The sequence below is a fragment of the Lathamus discolor genome, chromosome 8 (assembly GCF_037157495.1).
Source record: "Lathamus discolor isolate bLatDis1 chromosome 8, bLatDis1.hap1, whole genome shotgun sequence".
NCBI classification, from domain to species: domain Eukaryota; kingdom Metazoa; phylum Chordata; class Aves; order Psittaciformes; family Psittacidae; genus Lathamus; species Lathamus discolor.
The window spans coordinates 17,340,871-17,357,085 of record NC_088891.1 but is presented as its reverse complement, the minus strand read 5'-3'; the positions used below and the strand labels follow the sequence as shown (position 1 = coordinate 17,357,085).

The following is a 16,215-nucleotide window of genomic DNA, read 5'->3' as shown; positions in this document are numbered from 1 at the left end:
CTATGACTTCAGGCATCAGAATAGCATTGCTCAGAAAACTTGAGAATCGCACAGGAGCTTTAATTGTCTTCAACATGTGTTTCAGTTGGATTTAATAGGATGTGTATTTTATGTTAGCTGAATGCTCTTTATTTAGATAAGCATTTATTGTTGTTTAACAGCTTTGTAATAGATATGGGAGTATCTAACAGAGGTGTGTTACAGCTGTTATTTCTTAATAAATATATTTTAGGTAATCAATGAGTACTTCATGCACAATTACTATCTTATTAAATCTAAACTGAGTGTGTGGTTTAGGAAACGGAGTGCTGGCTCCTCCAGTCACGTATGTCTGCATGTTTTGTTGCAAATTCTAAGATGCTAAATTTACCAACAGTGACTTGCTTGGAAATCAGTGATTTTTAAAAGGCTTCATCATCCCCTCACTGAACTTGCCATGAATTTCTTGCTCTGTTCTTAGCTACTAGTGAGAGTTTCATTAGGTGTTTGAGGCAGACAGATGCAAAGAAGTGCTACTTTCTTGGTAGTATGGGAAATTCCAATGGGATGATCAGTGGGCATTTGCAAAATGGTCACTGCTTGCTGGAATGTTGAAGGCAGGTAGCAACTCCTGACAGCTGGGACAAGTAGCTCCTGAGGAGAAAAGGTAAATGATTTTTTGTGGTGGTGGTGGTGTGGGAGACTTTGCTGACATGATTCTACCTTCCCTCCCCACCCCTATTTCTTGAAGGCATAGTGTTTCTACAGGGAAAGCCTTCTTGGTGCAGTACCTGGAGAGAAATTGAGGAGATTTGTTTAGGGAAATACTTCAGCACAGGGTCACTGTGATAGTGTTACTTCGGTTTGGTGACCTACTAGATGTGTTATTGCACATAGAGGATAAAGCCTTTAGTTGCAGATGAATTTAGTTGGTGAGTTCTAGAACTTCCCTGGAAAGACTAAAGATCCCATAATGACTTCCTAGGGTGTGGGAACTTCCCACATGTGCTTTTAATGAGCTGCAAATGCTTTTGAATGTATAGTCACTGTCCTTTCAGTCTTCAAGCTTTAGATAAAGTGGAGACCAAACAGATGGGAGGGGTGTGAACCTAACACTGAGAAAGCATTAAATAGGAATGGCTATCTCTTCAAATACAAACCATCTGGAGAAGCAGCTGACTCTTCCTCAACATGGGAGTTCCTGCCTTTTTTGGATAGTGCCTTATCAAGGAGTCACCTGGTAAAAGCAGTGTAAGGTTGTGAAAGGATAAGAGATTGCTAAATTTGTTTTATAAGTGGAAGTGTGGCTTGGGGTTTCTCTTAGGGAAAAGTAGCCTAGGGTAAAGGGTCACAGTTATTTTTTGTTCCTAAAGATTTATTATTTCTTATGTTTAAAACTTGGGGAAGGATGAGGTGCTTCCATCTACCATGAGTAGCATAAAGAGCTCACTTGTAAAGAAAAATCTTGAGACTGAGATTTTGTGAAGGGCTAATGTGAGCTACAGGGTGAGCCTAAAGATTCAAGTCAGGAGAGCTTGGCTGAGGGTTCATACTGCACTGAGTGCTTCAGAATACAGAAAAAGCGAGCTTTAGTGCTTATCTCTGTCTGCACTGTAGAGACTTGAAATAGCAAACAAATTCAGGTAGCAGTGTGGTGAATGGCTAGTGGACGAGTGAGGTGCACTAAAAAGATCCATATGCAGTATGCTACAATGGCTGGAAAGGTAAGGCTGGCTTGTTCCAAGATGTATGACTGGTTTGGTTAATTACTCCTCTCTGACTGTTGTACTTATCTTCTTGTTCCGTAGCATCTCCCTATTAATTCTGGTTTCATAATTAGATTGTCGCCTATTCTTATATGTTCAGATTAAAGCTCTCATGTAGTATAGTATCATTCTTGACCTTTTATGTGACCTCTTTTAACAATGTGGCAGTGAACGAGTAAACAGTAATGAGTTTACTGTGCTCCTTCCCTTGTGTTCAACTTCATCTGATGCACTGTGGCATAGGCAAGAAGACCAATTATTTTTTAAATCATGCTAATTAGTAAAAAGGCCATGCCCTGATGGCTAGTGAGCTGAGTCAGGTATTGTTCCTCATCTCCCTCTTCACTCCTGCACTGCCCTCTTGCTAGAGATATGAGATATGGATCATGAATACTGGGCTAAACATGTGCCTGGTAGGATTACACTAAGGTCACCAGTGTGGCAGTTGAGATGAATGCGTCCTGTTGTGTTTCTGGATGACAAAGATACATGAATAAAACTGAGCAGAGTAACTGTTCTGGAGGACAGTGACATGGTAAATACACACATGCCCCTGAGTAATAACACAGCTGTTTAGCTAGCTAGGTGAAGGTCTGTAAGTCCTGCAGGAGCTACATGTGTCAGACTATTGCAATTCAGGAAAAAACTGTTGAAAAGATACAACTGGGAATTTCGCAATGGGTCATTTTGATCCTTGAACAGGAATATTTTCATTTGGAAGTGGTATAATTGAGATACTTCATGAGTTTCTAAGCTCTGTGGAATTATCAATGCTTAAGTTGGTCCTGTGGTTCTCTCTTGTTTAGGTCAGGTTAGCATGGTTGAGACAGAAAAAGTATCTCTTTGAAAATTAAGTGCTAGTTTATCTTCCACTATGTGTCGGGGACTCAACAGGGAGGATTTGAAAGGCTGAAAATGAGGTAGCTGTAACATTTCAAAAGCACAAATCCTTCAAGTGTATTGGAGACAAAGCCAGTTTGTTTCTGACACATTTGCAAACAATGAATTAAGTGAACCAGATTTCAAACGGAAGTTCTGTCTGACCTTTCTGCTTATATGTCCCAATAGAGATTATTCCCTCTGTGGGTAAACCACACACAGTAGCATCCTCCTCATGTAATTTACAGTAAATCAAAGCAGTACAATGCTAATGTAAAGGCAAAGTTGCTGTGTCCTAGAGACAAACTGTCCTGTCATCTGAGGTGAGGTAACCTGAGCTATAAGGGTAACACAAAACCTAGTCTAGGCTGAGGGAGTCTGAATTTTTACCCATCTTTTCTCCTTCCCACAAAAGATATGCAAGGGTATGTGTGTGTGCTGGTAAATCAGCTGAGATGGGCCTTGTCCATTTCTTTTCATCGCACAGAGGAGCCTTTTACAAACAGAAAAATGTCTGCAGTTGCACTAAGAAAACGGGTCCTTTGTTGCTGCTGTTAAGAAGGACTATTCCAGTCTTTCCAGAAAGATTATTCCAGGCTACGCAAGTTGTTACGGATAATGTGGATTTATTAATGAAAAATGTTTTTTCAGTCTAGAATTATATAGAGAGCCTACAGAGTTGTTAACAAGATTTAACTGCTGAATTTAACACTGCTGTCTGCTTTATTGATCTGAAAAGTTGAGTTGCTTCTCTTAGCGATGTGTAAACTGGTGGTAACTTGTGTATTCTGCCAACACCTACTAGGATGACATGTCTGTACACAGATAGTTACTCTAGATTCTAAGTGTGGCCTCTCTGCTGACTGGGATGGCTGGTCTTCAGTACTCTGAAGGAAATGCATAGATCACTTGTGTCCCTGGTGCTTTTTGTGTAAGATTTTGGTGATGCTGAACTAGCTACTCAGTGTGTCACTGCTTTGTAAAGGGCTATCTTGTGCAGGTGTGATTAAAACAAAAAAAAACCCAACTGCTGTTAGAGGGTTTGTCACTGCAACAGTTGTTTTAAAATGTTACTCCTTGATACAATTTTTCTTCTGCTTCATTGTTTCCATTTTGTTCACAGTTTATGTACAGTTTTGAAGGTCTAAGAAAGCTTTATCCTGCTAGTATAAAAACAGTTTGTTCCCAGCATCCGTGACTATTCCAATCTATGAAAGCAAGGTGATGGAAAATCCATTTTTATTGAAGATGGAATAAAATAAGTGTTGTTCCTTTTTGTTATTTACAAGTATACTTTCCATAGCAGTTGCAGAAAGATTGGACCCGTGTAGTCCGCTGGACTCACTGGAGGGAAGGGATGCCGTCCAGAGGGACCTTATTATTTTTGCTTCCTACCCTAAGCAGTTTGCTGAGTTCAGTCAAACAGCTTCTTGATGCTTCTCAGGAGGTGGTAGCTTATAAGGTTCCTGCATGACTTTTGACTAGACTGGCCCCTCAAATTGTGAGGCAAGGCTGTGGTGTTAGTCAGTCTCAAGAAAGGACCAGTGAAGAGGCTTATCATTCTGCAGCTGGCTGAGTGTTTCTACTAGCAGGGACTCCTTCCTCTTGCTTTATTTCCTGTTCACTTGCTTGTCCTGGGCAGGTGAGACCTGCCCTTTCCAGCGGTGAATCCCTCATAGTGTAAGCAAAGCAGAACAGAGGGATGAAGAAGGCTTTGTTTTCTTTTGGTCCCCTGTGCGATTAAGATAAATCTATGACAGTCTCGCCTCAAACCCATGTTGGTTGTTAAGTGGTCAGAGATGCATCAAAGCTCCACACCTGGTAAATCCAGTTTATGATCCTATTGTAAGTCCAGTACCTTGTTAGTTTGAAGGCATTTTCCACATTTTTGTGCATTTTAAACAACAATAAAGGCCCCAAAGTGGAACAGTAAGCCAGAATTGTTTTCTGGGTCAGTTTTATCCCTTGTTCTAGATTCCTCCTGAGTTGAAGTTCAGTGACCTAGAAGTTATATTGCTCACAACCTCTCGTGATTCCAGCTCCAAAATGTGATTTAAGTTTTACAATGTATATTATACCTTGATGCAGCAGTCAGGAGATAAAACAGATGCTTCTTAGGACATGTTGAAATGTAAATGAACAGGAGTATGGGGGGGGATCTAAGTTCTTGCCTCTTTAAATTTTTATTATTTCCTATCCAAGCTTACTGTTTTTGTTTAATCTTGCCATTCCTTTTCTTCTTCATTGTGTGCTCTTGTTCTTAGGGATATGCAAACTTTATTAGTCAGCTCAGCTTTCAAGCTCTGTGCGCTTTTGTGTTTGAGAATTGGGAATCAGGTACTTTTACAGTTAGCCTAAGGGGAGAGCTGGGCAGGAGGAGCCTTTATGAATAATCAGGGTTGACATCTCTAACGTTGTTCCTTCATTATAAATATTGTTAAAGGAGCTGTGACCACCATGGGCTCAAACAGAACAGAGCATGGAGGGGAAGAGAAAGACAGCCTTTGATATCTGCTCTTTACTAGTTATCACTCCACTGATGACACTGGCATTGACAGGTCTCTTAGATTTGGCTGCCTGTTTTTTTGGAAAGTTTTTCTTCTATTAGCATAATTATTCTGTCTGTTGAAGGCTGATCTCGTACAAATGGTAAAGGCTGGGAACACTAGTTAGTGCTGGTGCTTGTAAATTTTCTTAAATGTTGTATGCCTAATAGATGGCATAGAGCATTCTTACTGCATCAACTGGTTTTGGCTGCCTGCCTTAACTGGATTTACTGAATAGCTCTACCAGTAATTAATCATGCACTTCCTATGAGATATATAATTTAAATTATCAGTTTGCTTTGCTCTTTTGCTCTAAGCTTTATGCTCTTTTTAGTTTAATTGTGTAGGAAAACAATTGCTCAAGCCTGGACTTTTTCAGTGCTTTTCCTCTTTTAGGAAACTAAAATGTGGTGGTTTTTTTTTTGCTATCACAATAAAGCTGTCTACTGTGTTAAATATTACTGAGTGGGAAAATTCTGTTTAGTGGGATGATTTGTTCTTCAAAGGATTAACACAGCTTCATGGGACACGTAGCATAGATTTTCTGTTCATAAAATACTTTGAAGTTTTAATGGGTATAAAAGTTAAAAATACAATCAGATTATATATTGAGAATGATCTTGCTTTTGGAATATAATACAAAATTTTTGCAAGTATGAGCATAGTAATTGCTTTATTGGATCCCTTCATTTTGGCACATAAATTTTGCTTCCCTAAATCATGGACAGCTGGAATGCTTGCTGCAGTGTTTGAAGTGCCTTGGGCACTGTGCAGAAGAGTTTCTCTGTTCTACTCACAGATCCTCATTTGGCCTGGGTGCCTTCCTGGAAAAATGTCTGAAAAATTCCATAGGTGAATGGAGACATTTCCTCCATGCTCAGCACTCCTGCCGTAGCATGAGCAGAGGAGCTGGAGAATGCTGAGAAGAGACCATGTTTTTCAGCTGAGCTAGGGAGGAGGTGAGACATCTAGATGCTGAGATGGCTTCAGGCACTTCTTTTAATCAGAAAACCATTTCAGATAGCAGTGTATGTATCCTGGGGAGCAGGAGGGGATGGGAAGAAAGTACACCCCCTCTTAGCCAAAGATGTCATCAGTCAGTCAGTATGACAGTTACAGAGAAAATGGTGATGAATTGAAGTTTGTATTTTGCATGTAGTCTGTAGGCTTGTTAGAATCTATGGATTTACTTCTAAGCTGGCTCAGAAGGTAACCAAGAGAATCAAGTGTACCATGAGAAAGTTTAAATCCTCTTTAAAAAGATTTCTGTTCTTACTCTGGAAAATGTTTTGGGATCTTCATATTGGAAAAGAATGTGTGTGACCTTTACCTGTACCCAAGTGACTGCTTTACATCCTGATTCAGTGCTTTCTATGCATGGGGCAAATCCTTAGGCCTGGTCACAGGGTTGCTGGGCTGTTACCTGCTGCTTGCTTGGGATAAAGTTTGTTGGCAACTTTCTGCAGAATCTTTTTTCTTCCTTTAACATTTGTATAGCTAAACCTGAACAAAGAATACTGAGTTTACGTTATGGAAGATGTGTGCTAGATACTATACTGAGAGCATGTGTGACCAGATATGGGAAAGGAATGGGATATCTAAGTTGGCACATATTGAAAGGTATTTTCCCATTAAGTAAAGTGGATTTTGTTTTGTGTGTCATTGAGATGTGAAGTATGATGAAATCCCATGAACTGTATTCAATCTGTATGTGCTATGACTGTATATCGGATTCTGTCCTGCAGATTCATGGAAGAAAGCACTTTATTTTACAAATTTGAAGGCATCTTTAAGACAGTATACATGGTAGAAAGTATTGTGCACGTTTTATTCTCTTTATTCACTTTTTATGGAAAAGTGCTTTTGAATTGATCAGTAGCTTCTTGCTCTTCTAAGGTTCCATAAAAGCAGTGCCAAAGGTAGGTGCTTTGCTTTACTGTCTGACTTTCTTTTCTAGCTTGAAGAGTTTGCCTTATCATCATTTATAAAACAGGGAGCTGTGACTAAGAGACTAGTTATATCATAGCTTGATAAACCTTTGTAAAGCAACGTGCTGTTGCGAGTAATGGCCTCCATTCATTATTAGCCCAGTTGATTTTCATTTACACTTGGCTCTAACAATTAGCTTGAGCAGGTGTGAAGGTGATGGAGGGCCAGGGACGCACAGAGGTCAGCCACTGCTCTGTGTGATAAATTAACCATTATTATCTGCAGTGAAAGTGGCTCTTTCCGCTTGTCAGCAGCAAACAAAGGGACAACATATCTCACATGAAGTGGAATCGGGGCCACTACTGCAAATGTGATGTGTCTGTAATTTTGCCTGGTAAATAAAAGCAAATCCTTTCGAAGTGTCACACCTTTGCATTTCACTTCAAGGATGTAAATCTAACCTTATAAATGTGTGTGTGTATATATATATATATATAAAAATTTATGGATGTTGAGTTTCAAAGCTGTAGTAAAGGGCATTTTATAGTAGTAAGTAAAACTATTAGGTAAAGATTCAAAATATGGAGATTTTCAGCAGACTGTAATGAGGAAATTATTTGAGATTACTGATGTCTAAATTCCTGTATTACTACTTTAAAATCAGCCATGATTTGTCTGCGTTGCATTGGCTTTCCACTAAAATTTACCTGTGTTTATCCTTCAAATGAGCCGTAATCCTCCCCAAATCTAAAAGATGTCCTCTTATAAGATGTGTGGTATTTGGGAGTGAATCATGTGTAGTCCCTCTCCCATTCCCACTATGGGATATGGGTTGGGCTGTAGAATCAACAGTTCTGCTTGGGCTTGGACAACTGCTCTACTACTGTGAACTATTGGGTCAACTGAACTGCCAGCCTTTTAATTGTCATGAAGAAGTTATCAAGGATCTGCAGGCCTTGACCCTGCGTAGAACTGAAAGGGAGTGTATAAAAGAGAATGTGGACACTTTCTTTTCCAATAGAAGTAAGGTAGGACAGTGGACTTGAGTGCTTAAATTTTCTGTTCTATCAACTCCCTCATTTGTTCTGTTCTTGGAAAGAAAGGTCCCACAGGACGAATGCCCAAAGCTATGTTTTCGTTCTTTGGCTAGCAAAATAGTCCACCAATTTACAGTGTTTAAAGTACGTGAACTCCCTACACACACACACAGTCTGTTTTACAGATTGGTAGGAAGAATATGTGGATTTTTCATAACCACTGTAGTCTTCATAACAAATTTCAAAGGAACTCAAGGCTCTGTTTCAGTGTTAGCTTTGATTATCTGTGATGGGAGAAAACATTTCTTCATTTAGTCTGGTGAAAGAGCTGTACCATAGCACTCCTCCTAGTGTCTGTCTTAGTTGTTCACAGTATCTGCGTTACAGAATCATAGAATAGTTAGGTTTGGAAAGGACCTTAAGATCATCTAGTTCCAACCCCCTTGCCATGGGCAAGGACACCTCACGCTAAACCATGTCACCCAAGGCTCTGTCCAACCTGGCCTTGAACACCACCAGGGATGGAGCATTCACAACTTCCTTGGGCAACCCATTCCAGTGCCCATTCCAGTATCTCAAATACTAGCCCATAAGCTTGATCGCAGTGGGGCATATTGGTTTATTTTGAAGTGGTGTTTAATTTGCTATTGTTACTCTGTTATTTATGTCTAAAATGATAGTGGGCATTCTTGAAAAGCCTTTGTTTTCAAACATGGAATTCTTGGGCAGCTCATTTGCAAAATACATTTATTTACTGAAGCATCACAGACTGAATCCAAGTACTCTAGCAGACCTAGCACTGAAATGGCACTGTTATCTTCTTTTGTCAGAAAGTTAAAGAATTAGTAACAAATCTTACAGAAACTTGAACTGAAATCAACAAAAACATACTAGGGCATGAGCAGGAAGGTCTACAACCTTCCATTGTACTACTTAGGCAGAAACCTCTGCGGCTGCCTGTGCTGCCTGCTGTCTGTGCCATGGAATCTGCAGAGATGCCTTCTTTAGTAAAGTTATGCCTCTCTAATGCCAATATGAGGGTGAGGGTGTTGTGCTATGGATTTACTACATACATGATATTTACTTCTCGGCCTTCACTAAGTGAAGTTAGGGATGCCTGCACAACCCTCAAAAGGCCAGTATAACTTCCTCATAAGCAATCAGTTGTCTGTCCGCTGCCACAAGTTTTATTGCTGGATGAAGGGTAATGCTGTTGCCCAGGAAGCAGAAAGCTGTGTGTGTAGAACTGCTCCTTATCAAAGCATGAGTGAAAGAGGGAAAGGGCAGGGGTGAAAAAGAGATGGACAATTGGTTTTTTTTAAGAAAGCAGTGTTTATAATAAAAAGCAACTAGTCTGCAGCAGTTTAACATTGCATAGAGTGTCATTGGGAGTAAAATATATGTTTAACCATTTGATATGTCAAAAGGAAGGGTTGAACTCATGGAAATAAATATGATACACATGGGTTTAATTACTATGAATGGGTAGGCAAAAACAAAGTATACAAACCAGTGTGTTTATTCTTCATATGTGTGTATAGACATATATAATTAGAGCTGGGCAGAGAATGCATTCATTCTTGCCACCCACACTTTCCTTGGTTTGTTATCAGAAGTATTCTGACAGAAAAGCATGCACCAGCTCTACCATTATAGCAATTTCTTGTCATAGACAAAGATTAAAAAAACCTCTTTGAAGATAAACTCAAAGCAAAGCAAGCTAATTTTACTCATTAGAAATACATAATACTGTAATTGGGAAGGGTATAGGGAGGAACACAAATATTTGTTGCATCTGTATGGCAAAGAAATAAACATACTTTAGACAAATATATTTTTTGAGTTTCACTTTATGGCTTATAGCACGTCTTCAACACAGAGGGATCAGTGACGTACAAAGGCACTTTTCAGTAATTCATCCAAGTCTGTGTTAAAAGTCAATGTCAGGCTGGACAATACTTTTGGATTAATGCTCTTACTGGAAGAAGCTGGAAAGTGGATGTCCATCTGTTACGTATCCCATAAAATGTGGTGTGGTTTTTTGGTTGTGTTTTGTTGTGGGTTTGAGGGTTTTTTTTGTTTTAATTTGAGCAAGTCATGATAAAAATATTTTTGTCTGAGATGTAAATTAATAGGAATAGTGCTGCTCAAAATAGGGAGGTTAACAAATGTACTTTCCAATTCTCCTGGAAATGGAAGCATACAAAGAGTATGATGTAGAAACTTAGATGTGTTTGCTCTCTTGAGAGGATATTCAGGTAGTGAAAGGTCAATGAAAAACTGTTAGAGTGTACTTGTCTCTTTGATCTGCATTTATAAGGACCATTTTTTCCAGTTACACACAAAGATTCAATGAATTAAAACAGCCTGCTAAGGCAGATTTATCCTCTTCCCAGTTTCTTTGCACAAGGAAGCATTAGTTTAGGCAGTTTATGATTTAGACAAGACAGACTGGGTATGATGCCAAATTTGATCTGCTGCAGATTCATCACAAGCTGAGACTGTAAAACAGATACAAATTGCTAATGCTTAGTGACGTGCACATATCTGGATGTTCAGCTTGGGTACCTTTCCTATAGCTTGAAGGCATTTCTAAATCTCTGTACTTTGGTCCCTAGTCAGATAATCTGTGGTGTGGTTGGTTGGGGGCTTGGGGTGGGTTTTGCATATGTGTGTGGTTTGGTTTTGGGGTTTTTTGTGTGTATGGTTTGGGGTTTTTTTGGTGTGTGGGTTTTTTTTTTTTGTTTGTTTGTTTTTTTCTTTGAAAGAGAATTAAGAAGTGAAAACCAGTTGGGAAATAGAAAGATTGGGTCAGGCAGGTCAGTTTGTTTGCTTTGTTCTATCTTGTCATGCTGAAGTGAATTTTACTGAGTGGGTTTTATTCAATCTCAGATTTCAGAAGTAGTCAACATCACAGGACAAACATTTCCTTCAAAAACATTCCCAACATGATCTGAAGTACATTTTCATGGGAAGAACCTTGTCTGCACTTCAAAATGTATTTGCAAAACAGACAACTGTGCATATACCCACAGTGTGTTCTCCTGGAGGAGGCAGGCACTGTTGATGAGGTCATTCATCTCTCTTAATATTCAGAATCTGTCCTCAAATTTGGGAGCTTTTAGCATGTTATCATTAATCAATGAAAAGAACAATTCTTTTATTTTGAGCTGCCAAAACCTTCACAAACTTGCTCGGTGACAGTGAAACTTCAAGATATAAGTGGAACCTTAAGCATTGTTCGAGTCTTATGTTGAAACCCTGCCTAAAAGCAGGGGTGCCCATACACAGTGATGGTCAGTAAACCATCCCAAAGTCTTGCCAGATAGTTCCTGGAGTTGACCAATTGTATGTGTTTGGTGGGTTACTGGGTTTTTTTTCTTTTTATGGATGTGTTTTTAGATGACAAAGTTTGAATTATTTTCTATGACGCTTATGTAGTGCATTAAAAATGTTGAAAGCTACTGCATACTATTGAGAAACAAGTTGGGTTTCCTCAATTAAAAACCAAAGCTTCCTCCCCCCCTCAACTTTGAATGAGCTAATCATGTAGTGCTGGTGTGAAGTAGTGCTTTTGGCTGTTGGTATTTTTAAACTAGCATCAAAAGGTGATGTGTGTTCTTTCCTGAGAACTGGAGTATGAAGGTACAGAAGCAGAAATACTATAGGTAAAAACGAGCTTCCTCTGAAGATGGTGCAGGTTCTGCCCTGGAAAGTAATAAAGAATAAAATGTTCCATGAAACATAAACAAGAAGAGGAAATTAAGGAAATGCACAGGGACATTTATAGGTTTAGTTATTCTGAAGCCATCTGTTAAAGAAACGATGTAGCATTTAAAATACTCAGAGGCTTTATTGCTCTGAGGAGAGGGAATTGGAATTTTTCTGAAATTATCAGATTTGATAATTATCATATGTGCTGAATTCATAAGTAGCTGGGGTTCTCTATGGCTTGGACGCTTTTCCCGTCCTTTTTCTCTGTTTATGTAAGTTTTGAGGTAATTAATCTTGTTTCCCTTTTATGAATTTATTAAGGCAACTGTGTAGCTTTAAGTACATGAACAGCATCAGCTGGTGATTACCTGCATCTTTCAAGTCAGCCACATGCTGAAATTCCATAGTGGATTGCACCTTTGCAGTGATGTAAAGGAAATGCCATTGGTTTCCTTTTCTTTTGGAATCTAAATATTCTAGTTCAAGGCTTGGTGTTTTGAAGTTTTTTTAGCAATTGTTCTTAAAGATGCAAACTGCTTTTAAATTGCTTCAATGCTTTATGCACTCCCTGATTATAGACAGCTTATAACACATTTGTATTTATGCACTGCAAATTGTTATATATGTTCTGTATATGAACTATGCATCGTTTTACTGATGCTTTTAGGCCAAGCTGCATCTCTGAAAGCTTATTTTTAAAGTGAGGGTTAGGTTGGTTCATTTGGGGGGTGGGTTTTGGGGGAGAGGGTTGTGGGTTTTTTCATTTTTCTCACTTAAGCGAAATTCTATTGCTGCGAAGTACAAATTCTATTGCTGTAAAGTAATTGTATGAGTGAGTGCCTCTGTTTAAGTGAACAGTTTATGGTTACTATATTAAAGTGAACATTTCAACTTGGCTAACACAACCACTGAATAAACACATATTGATATTATAGAACAAAATAATATATTAGTGCATTGCTCATTTGTGCTCTGATAGTCACCCTGATGCTATTAGTCATGTGGGGAGTGACAAACACAATTACACTCGAGTGCTAATAGAGTGGAAGGGCAAAACTGCCTGACCTCGGCATCCTGGGTCGATTTAAATGTTTGATGTCTCATTGAATTAGTATCACAGTGTGAAAGACAAAGCTCAAACTAATGGAAATGTGCCTGGACATGCAATACTGCTGATTGGGCTGACATAATTAGAATAATATTCTTCACACAGCTAATAACAAGCAGAAGAAATAAATAACCAAGAGATAACTTAATGACTGCATGCTAAAATGCTCCTTTGAATATGCTAAGGTTAGCATTTTCTGTTTACTTACGGAGCACTGGGGGAATTTTTTTCTCTGTGTAATCATAAACTGTGGTGATCAGCTCCATACTGGTCACTAAGGCCATATGAAGCTATGCAGATTGACCTAACTTTCCCCCCCTCCCCAACATTATCGTTTAACCCTTAGGGCTTGTTACAGATATCTGCTTCTCGAGCAGACCTGCCCAATCCCTCACCAATAGAAAAAAGGAAAAAAAAAAAATCTGAGACATGATGCATTCATAAGTATTTAGCCTTGTATCTTCTTATACTCATGCCCTTGATCTCTGGGGTACAGGGTCATAAAGTACAAGTGTACATGGCATCTGGAGAGTAGGAATGAAGTGTGATTTTTATATGTTTGATACAAAATACAGGACAGGTTTTTTTAGAATGCTTTTTATGGTAGCTCATCTTTAAATTTAACTTTGGCAATCTCTTGTGTTACTTTCTCAACTTGAGGTGAGGTGATTAGACACAGACTGAGGAAAAATGCACGTGAGAGGGGAACATGCAGAAAACCACTTGATGTTACTCATCAGTTCCATCTAGACCTTTTTCTTCATCATTTGTTCCTGATAATGATACATATACCAGAAATCCACCCTAACAAAGCACATTTGCTTAACTTTAGGTGCACAATTTTTTGCCATCAGTGCAACTAGTAACATGTCCAACTGTAACCATATACTTTGAGGATTTTGTAGGACTTTTGATTCTTAATCCAGACCTACTGGAACCAAAGCCAAAGGAATTTGCTGCCTAGGTATCGAGGAGTGTGAATCCAAGACCCAGATAAGAAATTCATTCAATGTATTAGGCTGATGAAAAGCTTATTTCTTTCACTTCCTACTTATAAAAGTTCACAACTTCAGTTTCTAGATTTTTCTTATGTGCATAGTTCCAGCAGCTTCCTGGAGAGACTGAGGATTCTTTTCAACTAAAACTAGTGGTGTGTCTTTGGAAAGTATCAGCAAACAAAACACTTTAAACTTAATATAATAACTTTGTCTTAGGATTTGCTAAGAGATGTCTTTTGGGTCAGGTCTTCAAGAGAGCAGGTCCTCATCAGGTTTCAGTCAAGTCAGAAAGCTTTGTAGTGTTTCTGAAAACTGCTACAGAAAAAATCTATTTCTTAATGCAGAATCTGGCAGTGAAATTCACTGTACTTCTGGAGCTATGGCCTCAATCACAGGAGGATATCAGGGCAGCAAGAAATTGCTAGTAAGATCTGATTCATTTAAATCGTGCTTGTTAGTGATAACTTAAACTTTATGGTGTTAAACCACCTAAGACAATATATGTGGGGTTTTTATGCCCGATTGGCCCATAAATTCATGTAATGACAAGCCTTCTATCATGAATGCACTGAATTGGAAGCCATAGTCTTAAATGAGTAGGATGTTGCAAACTTGCAGGTAGAAGAGTCCCAACAGAGCATTTCAGCTTTGACCAGTGCGAGGCAGTGAAATGCTGTTCATCTGTTATGTTCATAAGCTGACCTACATTGGTTACTTCTTTTCAAACAATAATAATAAAAAGAAGGCCCAGCATTTTCAACAAATCACATTATTTCACTTCATTAAGGGTTAAGGTTTTACGTCAGTCTATTACCAGCTCAGACTGAGGTAGCGCTGCTGAGCCAGTGTATGCCACAGTATCATGGGTTGGTACAGTGGTGGATCTCCTCTGCTTTCAGTACAGTCACCCTCAGTACTAGGGGGAGTGTCTGTTCAAATGATGTTTTAGGAAAGGGCTTAGTGTTTATGTTGTAAAAAAATCACCATTGGTAAGCACAGTTGGCATGCAGGTAGTAAGAAACACAGAACTAGTTTCATGCCCCAAATTCATGGTTCTCAGAATGACCCAAAATGTTCCTGCCCTCATCCAAAAATCTCTGAGTTGTGAATGCTGTTGGATCAGTTACCTTTGTCAGCTCTTCGCACTCTGTGGAGCTGCCAACACTGTGCTTGCCTGCTCTGGGCTGTTTCTGCATCCATGTGGAAGGAATCCTGTCTCCTTTTAGTAACAAATTCAGTGTCATGTAAAAGGAGTAGGAATAACTCTCTTCCTCCATAACATGGAGAAGACAGAAGCAAAAAATATAATAAACTAATTCATATTCCCAGTGATGATGCAGAGCAGAGACATTACCTGTGGCTAACTCCTCTTTTTGCTCCATCCTTCTTTTTTGCTGAGAATCCTGAACTGGTGAGGTTAACTGTGGGATGACAGGTTGATTCTTGAGGTAGCTTGAGTACAGAGGTGAGGGATTATTTTTGCTCTCTGTTAAGCTCCTGTGAATTTGTGCTGCAGAGCCACTATAACCCCTCCACTCAATCCCTCTAGATAACCTTTCAGAGCAAACTGACTGCTTTAAAAGAGGAAAGGGAGAATAGGGGCCACTAAAAACAGAAGGCAGGTGTACAAGCAGATGAAAGATGCTCTTGTTTTTTCAGGGAGCTTTCTTTAAGCAAGTCCTTTGGCATTTGTTCAGCCTAAGATACACGGTTTTGGTCATTTAACAGCACATTTTGAGGCTGGAATCTGAGGCCTCCAAGTACTTACTGCAGTAGAGATGATATTAACAATAGCTTGAGTGATTCTGATACCTGAGCCCAACATAACAGACATTCCTCCCCTTCCCGAGTGGTTTCATAGCTCAACGTACTGAGTAACTTGCAGCAGTTTCTTAGTGTTTAACCAGTGGGGGAAACACGCTTTTTCATTCGTGTATTTTTGTGATTTTTCTGTGTTCATAATGTTGATGGTAGCATATTTTTGGTGGCAGACCTATTTTTCCAGTGCATGTAAGTTGTTCTGTTAGGATCCCTATGATCTCAGCTGGTAAAAAAAACCTGTCAGCGAAGACTGTTGTCCCTTACTTAGCTTCAGTTTCCAATTACTAATCTGTTGATGTTACAGCTCAGCATAACTTGCACATTAGAGCTGGCTAAAATTTTTAAAATTTAATCCTGTTTTTAATAGAATCGGGGAAAAAAAGAACCTGTTGAAAATAAGCAGTGGCTCTTCTGCCTCTTCTACAGCTTCTAAATTAA

The 16,215-nt window shown here is 39.1% G+C and overlaps 1 long non-coding RNA gene across 1 annotated transcript in view; it reads left to right on the top strand.

The window, feature by feature from the left end:
- Positions 1-1,164: 1,164 nt before the first annotated feature.
- The window catches only part of LOC136018929 (uncharacterized), an 80,044-nt gene continuing 64,993 nt past the window's right edge, over positions 1,165-16,215 (top strand). Inside the window, exon 1 of the long non-coding RNA XR_010614661.1 lies at positions 1,165-1,235. This is a non-coding gene — a long non-coding RNA (uncharacterized LOC136018929). The remainder of the gene's footprint in view (positions 1,236-16,215) is intronic.